At 39.7% G+C, this 15,026-nt stretch overlaps 1 pseudogene; it reads left to right on the top strand.

Moving 5' to 3' along the window:
• The first annotated feature begins 6,502 nt into the window (after positions 1-6,502).
• LOC114201314 (ATPase inhibitor, mitochondrial pseudogene) lies at positions 6,503-6,817 on the top strand (annotated as a pseudogene).
• The last annotated feature ends 8,209 nt before the right edge of the window (positions 6,818-15,026 follow it).

Here is a 15,026-nt window from a genome sequence, read left to right as displayed (position 1 = left end):
TGCAATTATGGGTGATAGGGAAGCTCTATTTTTAACCTCTTGAGGAACCTCCATACTGTTTTCCAGAAAGATAATTATCATATGGTTTCACTCATATGTGGAACACAAGCAATAGCATGGAGGACCATAGAGGAGGGGAGGGAAATCTGAGCGGGGGGAAATCAGAGAGGGAGACGAACCATGAGAGACTATGGACCCCAGGAAACAAACTGAGGGTTTCAGAGGGGAGAAGGGTGAGGGTGAGTGTAACAGGTTGATGGGTATTAAGGAGGGCATGTGTTGTGATGAGCACTGGGTGTTATAGGTAACTAATGAATCACTGAACATTACATCAAAAACTAATGATGTACTATACAGTGCCTAACTGAACATAATAAAAAAAATAAAAATAAATAAAACATCATAATACCTGGATTCTGTGAGACTGCAACATTTATTTTCAAGTGTGTATATATGTTTGTGTGTGTGTGTTTTCAAGTTTTTTATTTATATAGAATAAGAATTTCTATATTTCTGTGATCTCTTGATCACAAAACCTCTTACATCAATTATGATGGAAAACTAAAGTTCCCTTATCTCATAAAAAATCACATGACAACATGTGATTACTTCAGTAATTTTTTCAATTTATCTTTTATATCAGATCATACTCAACTCATCCTTAATTCTAATTTTTCAGTCTTAAAACATTGCATATTTATCTGACAACTTTTTTTTTGGACAGAAAATAATGTTCTCTTTCAACTTCTGATGAATAAAAATATGTCAATATGTCTACATTTATAGTGAAAATAATGACAGTTTGATGAATCAAGTCATTCTTACAGAATGTATCCCTCTGTTACTATATCATTGCCATCAGTGTGGTTCTCAGCAACTCCAACATATTGCAAAGATTAAGAATTTTGGAATCAGACGGACTTGCATTCATACCTTAATCCTGTACTTACTAACTCTTTGACTTTGAGTAAGTTACCTAAATGATACATAAAGTGGCATAAGATCTAACTGGCAAAAAAAAAAAAAAAAAAAAAAAAGGACAATGCTGTTCATTTATAGATTCTAAATATGTATCTTTTGCAGCTAAACTTATTTCAAGGGGCTTTACTTAATCTAAAGATGCATTTAGTTCATCTGGGGATGCTTATTGAGTAACAGTTTTGTATCTAACACTGCGGTAAGAATATTGGGGGAAAAAGGATGAGTTGCCATGTTGTGCTGGAGGGGTCCTTAAGGAAGATGACACCTCTGACCACATGTTCTTTCAGGCACATATTACAAGCAGTTGCTTATATACAGCTTTTCTAGAGAGGAATGAGCAATTTATGCATCCTGATGTGCTTTCAGCCACAAAGATATGTCACATGCCATGAACATTTGAGGCCATATAGATGTATATGAAAATTGCAAGGGTATTCTTTTTTTTGTATGTTTTTATTTTATTCTGTTATGTTAATCACCATACATTACATCATTAGTTTTTTTTTAAGATTTTATTTATTTATTTGACAGAGAGAACGAGAGAGCACAAGCAGGGGGAACAGCAGAGGGAGAGGGAGAAGCAGGCTCCCCACCAAGCAGGGAGCCGGATGCAGGACTCGATCCCAAGACCGTGAGATCATGACCTGAGCTGAAGGCAGGTTAACCTGTTGAGCCACCCAAGCGCCCCACATCATAAGTTATTGATGTAGTGTTCCATGATTCATTGTTTGCATATAACACCATTCAATACGTGCCCTCTTTAATAACCATCACAGGGCTAACACATCCCCCCCTCCCCACTAGAACCCTGTTTGTTTGTCAGAGTCCATAGTCTGTCATGGTTCGTCTCCCCCTCTGATCCCCCCCTTCATTTTTCCCTTCCTACTAGCTTCTTCTTTTTTTTTTTTAACATATAATGTATTATTTGTTTCAGAGGTACAGGTCTGTGATTCAACAGTCTTACACAATTCACAGCGCTCACCATAGCACACACCCTCCCCAATGCCTATCACCCAGCCACCCCATCCCTCCCACCCCCCACCACTCCAGCAACCCTCAGTTTGTTTCCTGAGATTAAGAATTCCTCGTATCAGTGAGGTCCTATGATACATGTCTTTCTCTGATTGACTATTTCGCTCAGTATAATACTCTCCAGTTCCATCCACGTCATTGCAAATGGCGAGATTTCATTCTTTTTGATGGCTGTGTAATATTCCATTATATATATATACCACAGCTTCTTTATCCATTCATCTGTCGATGGACATCTTGGCTCTTTCCACAGTTTGGCTACTGTGGACATTGCTGCTATAAACATCGGGGTGCACATACCCCTTCGGATCACTACATTTGTATCTTTGGGGTAAATACCCCAATTGCTGGGTTGTCTGGTAGCTCTATTTTCAACTTTTGAGGAACCTCTATACTGTTTTCCAGAGTGGCTGCACCAGCTTGCGTTCCCACCAACAGTGTAGGAGGGTTCCCCTTTCTCCACATCTCCACCAACATCTGTCGTTTCCTGACTTGTTAATTTTAGCCATTCTGACTGGTGTGAGGTGGTATCTCACTGAGGTTTTGATTTGGATTTCCCTGATGCCGAGCGATGTTGGGCACTCTTTCATGTGTCTGTTGGCCATTTGGATGTCTTCTTTGGAAAAATGTCTGTTCATGTCTTCTGCCCATTTCTTGGTTGGATTATTTGTTCTCTGGGTGTTGAGTTTGACAAGTTCTTTATGGATTTTGGATACTAGCCCTTTATCTCATATGTCGTTTGCAAATATCTTCTCCCATTCTGTCGGTTGTCTTTTGGTTTTGTGGACTGTTTTTTTTTTTTGTTTTTTTTTTTTGCTGTGCAGAAGCTTTTTATCTTAATGAAGTCCCAATAGTTCATTTTTGCCCTTGCTTCCCTTGCCTTTGGTGATGTTTCTAGGAAGAAGTTGCTGCGGCTGAGGTCAAAGAGGTTGCTGCCTGTGTTCTCCTTTAGGATTTTGATGGACTCCTGTCTCACATTTAGGTCTTTCAACCATTTTGAGTCTATTTTTGTGTGTGGTGTAAGGAAATGGTCCAGTTTCATTCTTCTGCACGTGGCTGTCCAATTTTCCCAACACCATTTGTTGAAGAGACTGTCTTTTTTCCATTGGACGTTCTTTCCTGCTTTGTCAAAGACTAGTTGACCATAGAGTTGAGGGTCCATTTCTGGGCTCTCTATTCTGTTCCATTGATCTATGTGTCTGTTTCTGTGCCAGTACCATACTGTCTTGATGACTACAGCTTTGTAAAAGACCTTGAAGTCTGGAATTGTGAGGCCACCAGCTTTGCTTTTCTTTTTCAACATTCCTCTGGCTATTCGGGGTCTTTTCTGGTTGCATACAAATTTTAGGATGATTTGTTCCATTTCTTTGAAAAAACTTGATGGTATTTTGATAGGGATTGCATTAAAAGTGTAGATTGCTCTAGGTAGCATTGACATCTTCACAATATTTGTTCTTCCAATCCATGAGCATGGAACATTTTTCCATTTCTTTGTGTCTTCCTCAATTTCTTTCATGAGTATTTTATAGTTTTCTGAGTACAGATTCTTTGCCTCTTTGGTTAGATTTATTCCTAGGTATCTTATGGGTTTGGGTGCAATTGTAAGTGGGATCGACTCCTTAATTTCTCTTTCTTCTGTCTTGTTGTTGGTGTATGGGAATGCCGCTGATTTCTGTGCATTGATTTTATATCCTGCCACTTTACTGAATTCCTGTATGAGTTCTAGCAGTTTTGGGGTGGGGTCTTTTGGGTTTTCCACATAAAGCATCATATCATCTGCAAAGAGTGGGAGTTTGACTTCTTCTCTGCCGATTTGGATGCCTTTTATTCCTTTCTGTTGTCTGATTGCTGTGGCTAGGACTTCTTAATACTATGTTGAATAGCAGTGGTGATAGTTTACATCCCTGCCGTGTTCCTGACCTTAGGGGGAAAGCTCTCAGCTTTTCCCCATTGAGAATGATATTCGCTGTGGGTTTTTCATAGATGGCTTTTATGATATTGAGGTATGTGCCCTCTACCCCTATACTATGAAAAGTTTTGATCAAGAAAGGATGCTGTACTTTGTCAAATGCTTTTTCTGCATCTATTGAGAGGGCCATATGGTTCTTGTTCTTTCTTTTATTAATGTATTGTATCACATTGATTGATTTGTGGATGTTGAACCAACCTTGCAGCCCAGGAATAAATCCCACTTAGTCGTGGTGAATAATCCTTTTAATGTACTGTTGGATCCCATTGGCTAGTATTTTGGTGAGAAATTTTGCATCCATGTTCATCAGGGATATTCGTCTGTAATTCTCCTTTTTTTTAAGAGAGAGATTTTTTATTTATCCATTTGAGACACAGAGATACAGAGAGTGAGACAGAGAGCAAGAGCAGGGGGAGAGGTAGAGGAAGAGGGAGAAGCAGGCTTCCCGCTGAGCAGGGAGCCCAATATGGGGCTCGATGCCAGGACCCCGGGATCATGACCTAAGCCGAAGGCAGACGCTTAATCATCTGAGCCACCCAGGCGCCCCTGTAATTCTCCTTTTTGATTGGATCTTTGTCTGGTTTTGGGATCAAGGTAACGGTGGCCTCATAAAACGAGTTTGGAAGTTTTCCTTCCATTTCTATTTTTTGGAACAGTTTCAGAAGAATAGGTATTAATTCTTCTTTAAATGTTTGGTAGAATTCCCCTGGGAAGCCATCTGGCCCTGGGCTTTTGTTTGTTGAGAGATTTTTGATGACTGCTTCAATTTCCTTAGTGGTTATAGGTCTGTTCAGGTTTTCTATTTCTTCCTGGTTCAGTTTTGGTAGTTTATACATCTCTAGGAATGCATCCGTTTCTTCCAGATTATCTAATTTGCTGGCATATAGTCGCTCATAATATGTTCTTATAATTGTATTTCTTTGGTGTTGGTCGTGATCTCTCCTCTTTCATTCATGATTTTATTTATTTGGGTCATTTCTCTTTTCTTTCTGATAAGTCTGGCCAGGGTTTATCAATCTTATTAATTCTTTCAAAGAACCAGCTCCTAGTTTCATTGATCTGTTCTACTGTTCTTTTGGTTTCTATTTCATTGATTTCTGCTCTGATCTTTATTCTTTCTCTTCTCCTGCTGGATTTAGGCTTTATTTGCTGTTCTTTCTCCAGCTCCTTTAGGTGTAGGGTTAGGTTGTGTATTTGAGACCTTTCTCGTTTCTTCAGAAAGGCTTGTATTGTTTTATACTTTCCTCTTAGGACTGCCTTTGCTGAATCCCAAAGATTTGGAACAGTTGTGTGTTCATTTTCCTTTGTTTCCATGAATTTTTAACATTCTTCTTTAATTTCCTGGTTGACCCATTCATTCTTTAGTAGGATGCTCTTTAGCCTCCAGGCATTTGAGTTCTTTCCGACTTTCCTCTTGTGATTGAGTTCTAGTTTCAAAGCATTGTGGTCTGAAAATATGCAGGGAATGATCCCAATCTTTTGGTACCGGTTGAGACCTGGTTTGTGACCTAGGATGTGATCTATTCTGGAGAATGTTCCATGGGCACTAGAGAAGAATGTGTATTCTGTTGCTTTGGGATGGAATGTTCTGAATGTATCTGTGAAGTCCATTTGGTCCAGTGTGTCATTTAAAGTCTTTATTTCCTTGTTGATCTTTTGCCTCAATGATCTGTCCATTTCAGTGAGGGGGGTGTTAAAGTTCCCCACTATTATTGTATTGTTGTCGATGTGTTCCTTTGCTTTTGTTATTAATTGGCTTATATAATTGGCTGCTCCCATGTTAGAGGTGTAGATATTTAAAATCGTTAGACCTTCTTGTTGGATAGACCCTTTAAGTATGATATAGTGTCCTTCCTCATCTCTTATTATAGTCTTTGGTTTAAAATCTAATTTGTCTGATATAAGGATTGCCACCCCAGCTTTCTTTTGGTGTCCATTAGCATGGTAAATTGTTTTCCACCCCCTCACTTTCAATCTGGGGGTGTCTTTGGGTCTAAAATCAGTCTCTTGCAGACAGCATACCTATGGGTCTTGTTTTCTTATGCAATCTGATAGCCTGTGTCTTTTTTTATTGGCGCATTTAGCCCATTTACATTCAGGGTCAGTATTGAAAGATACGAATTTAGTGCCATTGTATTGCCTGTAAGGTAACTGTTACTGTATATTGTCTCTGTTCCTTTCTGGTCTATGTTACTTTTAGGTACTCACTTTGCTTAGAGGACCCCTTTCCTCTGGTAGGAGGGCTGGTTTCGTGTTTGCAAATTCCTTTAGTTTTTGTTTGTCCTGGAAGCTTTTTATCTCTCCTTCTATTTTCAATGACAGCCTAGCTGGATATAGTATTCTGGGCTGCATATCTTTCTCGTTTAGTGCTCTGAAGGTATCATCCCAAAATTTTAAAGAGAGAACCACTTATATACATATACCAAAAGTAAGGTTAACTACTATGAAGGGATAGAATATGACTCTAATAATGAAAAATAAAAACGATATTTGGACTGGAGAAGTCCTGTTACAACAACAATGGCTGTCACCCCGTTGGTCGCCTGGGTGCAGCTGGGCGTGTGGGGCGTTGGGGCCATACAAGCCCGAGGGTTCAGCTCCGAACGGTCAGACTCCGGTGCGGGCTTGATCCGGGAGGCAGGTGGGGTCTTTGGAAAGAGAGAGCAAGCTGAAGAGGAATGATACTTCTGAGCACACACTAAAGAACAACTGGCAACCTTGAAGAAACACCATGAAGAGGAAATCACCCATCATATAAATGAAATTGAATGTCTGCAGAAAGAAATTGAGCAGCACAAGAAGATCAAACATCTAAAACATGATGATGATGATTAAACAAACACACTTCCCATAGCATAGCTACATATCATTGCCCACTGCTATGGAAGCATAATTCTGGTTTTATTAATATCTTATCTGTGTGCTGTCAACAGATTCTAATAAATTGTCATCAGTGGGAAAAAAAAAGATTTTTTAAAAAAGGGATTGATAAGATGTTGGTTGAAAAAGGGAAAAAGAAAAATTCAAAAAAAAAAAAAAGAAAAAGAAAGTTAAAAAAATTAACTTTGAAAGACTAAAGAATCGTGGGAAAAAAGCCATGAATTCTATGTGCACTATTCCCCTAGCACTGGAGTTCTGCCGTTCTCATTGATGGGTAAACTTGGTCTTGGAGGGCTGTTCTTGCTGATCTTCTGGGGGAGGGGCCTGTTGCTGTGGTTCCCAAATGTCTTTGCTGGAGGCGGAATTGTCCCGCCCTTGCCGGGTCCAGGCTAAGTCATCTGCTCAGTTTTGCTCTTGGGAGCTTTTGCTCCCTGCAAGCTTTCCATGCAGCTTTGGAGGACGAGAGTGAAAATGGCAGCCTCCAATCTCCACCCTGGAGGAGCTGAGAACTCAGGGCCTCACTTCTCAGTGCACCCCCAGAGAAAAGTAGTCAATTGCTCCTGTCTCCCCAGTCTCCGGTCGCACTTCATGCTCACCCAGCCTGTCACTGAGCGTTTCTATCTCTGGCACATGACCCCATGTGGAGTCTCCAAACCCAGCAGAGTCCTGCGGTGCTTTCCCACGCCACTCCTCCCGGGGGAGGAAGAGGAGTGTCCCCGGATCTGCCACTTGTTGGGTCACTGCTGGAAGAGCAGTGGCCTAACTGTGCCACAGATCACAGTTTATGGCAACCCCGAGTTGAGAGCCCACTCCTCGGCTCTGTCTCTGCAGCCGGCTAGATAGGGATCAAACCATTCTGAACACCAACGAACTCAACAGGAGATTGAAGAAAAGAATAAAGCAACTCTCTGAACAGAAAAGTGACCACTTTCTGGAAGGTGTCTTCTGATCCCTATCTAGCTGAATTCTTGGGACCAGATGAAATTTAGGTCTCCACTCTTCCATCATCTTGCTCCTCCCTTGCAAGGATATTCTTGAAAATTGTCCTGGACCTTATGTTTCTGACCTGTCCTTCATCTCACTCCATCCCCATCTGACCCTAAGCTCTTGGCTACACAGGCAGTGTCTGATCCCACCTCTGGCAATTTAGACTTGGTGTCTATAATTTGTCTCACTGGAGTTAGCTTCTCAGCTCTTTCTAAAAGATTTTGGTCTAAATTCTGATTCTCTCCTTGGCAGAATGCCTCAGATAATATAGCCCATCCTAATCCTAGCCTCTCATGACTTGGCCAACACCATAGCCAGACTGGCCATGGATTGTAACAGAACACTCCACCTCATTCAGAAATCATGATTATTACACACTATTCATTTCTCCTTCTGCCCTTCTTTGTGTTTCATATAGGTAAACAAAGCCTCATGTGGCTTGGGAAAATACTGTAAAAATAGTGTGTAATGGCTTTAATAAAAAGTGATTTGGAAAAGTAAAATTTAGAGTGTATTTGGCTATTGAAAACATAGAGCTCATAAACAGCAATTGAAATGACAGCATTCCTGTTTCATGTTGCATTGAATTTGTTTGATGGTACAGAGCAGAGTCTCACTTTTTCCAAACAAAGAAAATCACCAGGAATCTATGCACTTGGTACTGATTTCACTGAGCACATTCTGTTCCATTATTATAGGAAGAAGAGTGAGCCTACGGTTTCTGAGAGGGAGCTGGCCCTTTTCAGAGGCCACAGGAGCATATTATGCAGCCACCTGTTTTAAGAGCCAGAAAATTGACCAGCAATTATTAACCTGCCTTTTTCTGTCAAAGTGCTTAGAATAAGATTGCAATTATGAACAGTAGAGTTAACATATTTTTCATATCTGTTATTAACCACATGCAATGTCACCAAATACGTAAAATGGATATTCAAAAACCATTTCTCGCCTCTCTTTGCATTAATAGGCTTTAGGTTTAAGAGCTTCCAGCTTATTTCCTATAAGAGATTTCTACCTATATTGATTTCCACCATAGACTGTAAAAGTAGAGCAATTGACCCTTTATATTCATTTAAAAGTGGGGACATAGAGGCTTAAGAGTGTTCAATATCTTAGTCGCCATCAGAAAGGAGTCCAAAAAAGAAAAGAAACAGACTGACCCAGGGTGAATTGTGGTTGCTTAGGCATCAGCGAGATCTAGGTTTGATAACTTATTTTGATCTGAACATGTTGTATGATGTGAGGCACCCAACTCAAGCTCACCAAACCACAGTTTTATCAATAAAAAAAGGTTTTAAAAAACCCTATATCATAAGATTGATGTAAAACATTGAAACTTACGAGTCTCAGAGACAAAGAGAAAATCCTGAAAGCAGCTCGGGAAAAGAGATCTATAACCTACAATGGAAGAAACAATAGATTGGCAACAGACCTATCCACAGGGACCCAGCAGGCCAGAAAGGACTGGCATGATATCTTCAGAGCACTAAACGAGAAAGATATGCAGCCCAGAATACTATATCCAGCTAGGCTGTCATTGAAAATAGAAGGAGAGATAAAAAGCTTCCAGGACAAACAAAAACTAAAGGAATTTGCAAACACGAAACCAGCCCTCCTACCAGAGGAAAGGGGTCCTCTAAGCAAAGTGAGTACCTAAAAGTAACATAGACCAGAAAGGAACAGAGACAATATACAGTAACAGTTACCTTACAGGCAATACAATGGCACTAAATTCGTATCTTTCAATACTGACCCTGAATGTAAATGGGCTAAATGCGCCAATAAAAAAAGACACAGGCTATCAGATTGCATAAGAAAACAAGACCCATAGGTATGCTGTCTGCAAGAGACTGATTTTAGACCCAAAGACACCCCCAGATTGAAAGTGAGGGGGTGGAAAACAATTTACCATGCTAATGGACACCAAAAGAAAGCTGGGGTGGCAATCCTTATATCAGACAAATTAGATTTTAAACCAAAGACTATAATAAGAGATGAGGAAGGACACTATATCATACTTAAAGGGTCTATCCAACAAGAAGGTCTAACGATTTTAAATATCTACACCTCTAACATGGGAGCAGCCAATTATATAAGCCAATTAATAACAAAAGCAAAGGAACACATCGACAACAATACAATAATAGTGGGGAACTTTAACACCCCCCTCACTGAAATGGACAGATCATTGAGGCAAAAGATCAACAAGGAAATAAAGACTTTAAATGACACACTGGACCAAATGGACTTCACAGATACATTCAGAACATTCCATCCCAAAGCAACAGAATACACATTCTTCTCTAGTGCCCATGGAACATTCTCCAGAATAGATCACATCCTAGGTCACAAACCAGGTCTCAACCGGTACCAAAAGATTGGGATCATTCCCTGCATATTTTCAGACCACAATGCTTTGAAACTAGAACTCAATCACAAGAGGAAAGTCGGAAAGAACTCAAATGCCTGGAGGCTAAAGAGCATCCTACTAAAGAATGAATGGGTCAACCAGGAAATTAAAGAAGAATGTTAAAAATTCATGGAAACAAAGGAAAATGAACACACAACTGTTCCAAATCTTTGGGATTCAGCAAAGGCAGTCCTAAGAGGAAAGTATAAAACAATACAAGCCTTTCTGAAGAAACGAGAAAGGTCTCAAATACACAACCTAACCCTACACCTAAAGGAGCTGGAGAAAGAACAGCAAATAAAGCCTAAATCCAGCAGGAGAAGAGAAAGAATAAAGATCAGAGCAGAAATCAATGAAATAGAAACCAAAAGAACAGTAGAACAGATCAATGAAACTAGGAGCTGGTTCTTTGAAAGAATTAATAAGATTGATAAACCCTGGCCAGACTTATCAGAAAGAAAAGAGAAATGACCCAAATAAATAAAATCATGAATGAAAGAGGAGAGATCACGACCAACACCAAAGAAATACAATTATAAGAACATATTATGAGCGACTATATGCCAGCAAATTAGATAATCTGGAAGAAACGGATGCATTCCTAGAGATGTATAAACTACCAAAACTGAACCAGGAAGAAATAGAAAACCTGAACAGACCTATAACCACTAAGGAAATTGAAGCAGTCATCAAAAATCTCTCAACAAACAAAAGCCCAGGGCCAGATGGCTTCCCAGGGGAATTCTACCAAACATTTAAAGAAGAATTAATACCTATTCTTCTGAAACTGTTCCAAAAAATAGAAATGGAAGGAAAACTTCCAAACTCGTTTTATGAGGCCACCGTTACCTTGATCCCAAAACCAGACAAAGATCCAATCAAAAAGGAGAATTACAGGGGCGCCTGGGTGGCTCAGATGATTAAGCGTCTGCCTTCGGCTTAGGTCATGATCCCGGGGTCCTGGCATCGAGCCCCATATTGGGCTCCCTGCTCAGCGGGAAGCCTGCTTCTCCCTCTTCCTCTACCTCTCCCCCTGCTCTTGCTCTCTGTCTCACTCTCTGTATCTCTGTGTCTCAAATGGATAAATAAAAAATCTCTCTCTTAAAAAAAAGGAGAATTACAGACGAATATCCCTGATGAACATGGATGCAAAATTTCTCACCAAAATACTAGCCAATGGGATCCAACAGTACATTAAAAGGATTATTCACCACGACTAAGTGGGATTTATTCCTGGGCTGCAAGGTTGGTTCAACATCCACAAATCAATCAATGTGATACAATACATTAATAAAAGAAAGAACAAGAACCATATGGCCCTCTCAATAGATGCAGAAAAAGCATTTGACAAAGTACAGCATCCTTTCTTGATCAAAACTTTTCATAGTATAGGGGTAGAGGGCACATACCTCAATATCATAAAAGCCATCTATGAAAAACCCACAGCGAATATCATTCTCAATGGGGAAAAGCTGAGAGCTTTCCCCCTAAGGTCAGGAACACGGCAGGGATGTAAACTATCACCACTGCTATTCAACATAGTATTAAGAAGTCCTAGCCACAGCAATCAGACAACAGAAAGGAATAAAAGGCATCCAAATCGGCAGAGAAGAAGTCAAACTCCCACTCTTTGCAGATGATATGATGCTTTATGTGGAAAACCCAAAAGACCCCACCCCAAAACTGCTAGAACTCATACAGGAATTCAGTAAAGTGGCAGGATATAAAATCAATGCACAGAAATCAGCGGCATTCCCATACACCAACAACAAGACAGAAGAAAGAGAAATTAAGGAGTCGATCCCACTTACAATTGCACCCAAACCCATAAGATACCTAGGAATAAATCTAACCAAAGAGGCAAAGAATCTGTACTCAGAAAACTATAAAATACTCATGAAAGAAATTGAGGAAGACACAAAGAAATGGAAAAATGTTCCATGCTCATGGATTGGAAGAACAAATATTGTGAAGATGTCAATGCTACCTAGAGCAATCTACACTTTTAATGCAATCCCTATCAAAATACCATCAAGTTTTTTCAAAGAAATGGAACAAATCATCCTAAAATTTGTATGCAACCAGAAAAGACCCCGAATAGCCAGAGGAATGTTGAAAAAGAAAAGCAAAGCTGGTGGCCTCACAATTCCAGACTTCAAGGTCTTTTACAAAGCTGTAGTCATCAAGACAGTATGGTACTGGCACAGAAACAGACACATAGATCAATGGAACAGAATAGAGAGCCCAGAAATGGACCCTCAACTCTATGGTCAACTAGTCTTTGACAAAGCAGGAAAGAACGTCCAATGGAAAAAAGACAGTCTCTTCAACAAATGGTGTTGGGAAAATTGGACAGCCACGTGCAGAAGAATGAAACTGGACCATTTCCTTACACCACACACAAAAATAGACTCAAAATGGTTGAAAGACCTAAATGTGAGACAGGAGTCCATCAAAATCCTAAAGGAGAACACAGGCAGCAACCTCTTTGACCTCAGCCGCAGCAACTTCTTCCTAGAAACATCACCAAAGGCAAGGGAAGCAAGGGCAAAAATGAACTATTGGGACTTCATTAAGATAAAAAGCTTCTGCACAGCAAAAAAAAAAAACAAAAAAAAAAAACAGTCCACAAAACCAAAAGACAACCGACAGAATGGGAGAAGATATTTGCAAACGACATATGAGATAAAGGGCTAGTATCCAAAATCCATAAAGAACTTGTCAAACTCAACACCCAGAGAACAAATAATCCAACCAAGAAATGGGCAGAAGACATGAACAGACATTTTTCCAAAGAAGACATCCAAATGGCCAACAGACACATGAAAGAGTGCCCAACATCGCTCGGCATCAGGGAAATCCAAATCAAAACCTCAGTGAGATACCACCTCACACCAGTCAGAATGGCTAAAATTAACAAGTCAGGAAACGACAGATGTTGGTGGAGATGTGGAGAAAGGGGAACCCTCCTACACTGTTGGTGGGAACGCAAGCTGGTGCAGCCACTCTGGAAAACAGTATAGAGGTTCCTCAAAAGTTGAAAATAGAGCTACCAGACAACCCAGCAATTGGGGTATTTACCCCAAAGATACAAATGTAGTGATCCGAAGGGGTATGTGCACCCCGATGTTTATAGCAGCAATGTCCACAGTAGCCAAACTGTGGAAAGAGCCAAGATGTCCATCGACAGATGAATGGATAAAGAAGCTGTGGTATATATATATAATGGAATATTACACAGCCATCAAAAAGAATGAAATCTCGCCATTTGCAATGACGTGGATGGAACTGGAGAGTATTATACTGAGCGAAATAGTCAATCAGAGAAAGACATGTATCATAGGACCTCACTGATACGAGGAATTCTTAATCTCAGGAAACAAACTGAGGGTTGCTGGAGTGGTGGGGGGTGGGAGGGATGGGGTGGCTGGGTGATAGGCATTGGGGAGGGTGTGTGCTATGGTGAGCGCTGTGAATTGTGTAAGACTGTTGAATCACAGACCTGTACCTCTGAAACAAATAATACATTATATGTTAAAAAAAAAAAGAAGAAGCTAGTAGGAAGGGAAAAATGAAGGGCGGGGATCAGAGGGGGAGATGAACCATGACAGACTATGGACTCTGACAAACAAAATGAGGGTTTTAGAGGGGAGGGGGTGGGGGATGTGTTAGCCCTGTGATGGTTATTGAAGAGGGCACGTACTGAATGGAGCACTGGGTGTTATATGCAAACAATGAATCATGGAACACTACATCAACAACTAATGATGTAATGTATGATGATTAACATAACATAATAAAAGAATAATAATAAAAAAATAAAATGGTATATACAATAAATGTAAAAAAAAGAAAAAATGAGATATTTAAAAACAGAATGTGTTTCTTTATGAAATCACTGCCACACACACTAAAAATCATGTCATAATATTTATTCAGCATGGTTTGAATAAAAGGAGAAGATGGAAAATTAACTGTAAACTATGAGAAAACAAGAGATTGGGGGGTCTAAGCTTTCAGCTCTTTTATTGGCTGTGGCCTTGTTGTCATGTTAAGATGATAGGAAGGGTCACAAATGTGTTTCCTATCAAGATGTTCCTAACTTCAATGGAGTTATGTTTCTTAAATATTTTTCTCATAACACATTTTCTAATAGCATCATTTATCATGCAGTTATGAAGTATGTGAACTATTCATAACATGTATTCACATTTTCTTTCCTAGAACAAGTTCAAGGATTTAGATTCTCTCTGGGGAAAGAAAAATGAAAAATGGGTTATATAGGTTTCTGTGTCTCTCTGAAATTCTTTGACCTCTGTAGGAAGAAATGTAATTCATTATATAAGAAGGATTTATTGAGTAACTACTCTCTTCAAGCCACTTTACTAAATCCTAAATTTAAAAAAAAAGGAGAAGGTAGGTTTCTGGCTACCTATAGTAAATATATACTCTAGTAAATATATACTCTAGTTCAAATACCAATACAAAGGAATCATTTGACTATAAAAGCCATGAAGGAAACATTGTTTTTCCATCTGTCACGGTTCCTGATCCTCTGCCCTCCCTCTCCTTCCTCCAGTAAGCCTAATAACACCCGTTATCAAAAAATGTGATATAATGTCCCTATACATAGTACAAAGCATCTGGATAACCTCCTCTCCTCCTGATGTTTGGAGAAATATATATAGGCCCAATTTTCAGAAAACACTCATGTCTTCTGAACAATTTCATCGAACATTTTGTGAGCACTTACTCTTTACCAGGTGT

Source organism: Eumetopias jubatus, unplaced genomic scaffold (assembly GCF_037043125.1).
Source record: "Eumetopias jubatus isolate StellerSeaLion01/CBP00866 unplaced genomic scaffold, mEumJub1_p1.0 scaffold_2, whole genome shotgun sequence".
NCBI classification, from domain to species: Eukaryota; Metazoa; Chordata; class Mammalia; order Carnivora; family Otariidae; genus Eumetopias; species Eumetopias jubatus.
The sequence above is the reverse complement of the archived record's forward strand: the minus strand, read 5'-3'. Positions and strand labels throughout refer to the sequence as shown.